Raw genomic sequence first — 475 nt, forward strand, 5'->3', positions numbered from 1 at the left:
ATATAATTCTTTATCTTATTTTTAAAATATATTCTAATTTTTAAATGTTTTTTATCATATTCTGTAGGGACTAAAAGTTCAACATATCAATACTTGATGAAAACTACCTGTTCCATATTATGCCTAAGATGTTTGATATGCAGACAGATAGTGAGGTTAAGCTTAACAACCTAAGTTGTATGGTAATAACAATAAGCTTTTCTTCTGGATGGTTAGCAACCTAAGTTTGCATACCAAAATTAGAGAAAAAGGAATGCTGCAAGGAAAGCCTACATTTTGGCCCTAGCCTTCTAAGGTCAATTAAGACTCAGGACATACGAGAACTTGTACTATAATGTCATGTAACTCAGTAGTGTCCCAAATTTTCTGATCAAGAAGATTATGGGGCCAAAGAGCAACATGATCGGTGATGCAGAGTGTGCCAAAGGAGAGTCACATGGAGAGAAAACATTCTCTGAGGCTTTCACAGAGAGCA

This window comes from Octodon degus, unplaced genomic scaffold (genome assembly GCF_000260255.1).
Source record: "Octodon degus isolate 3935 unplaced genomic scaffold, OctDeg1.0 scaffold00252, whole genome shotgun sequence".
Taxonomy (NCBI): Eukaryota; Metazoa; Chordata; class Mammalia; order Rodentia; family Octodontidae; genus Octodon; species Octodon degus.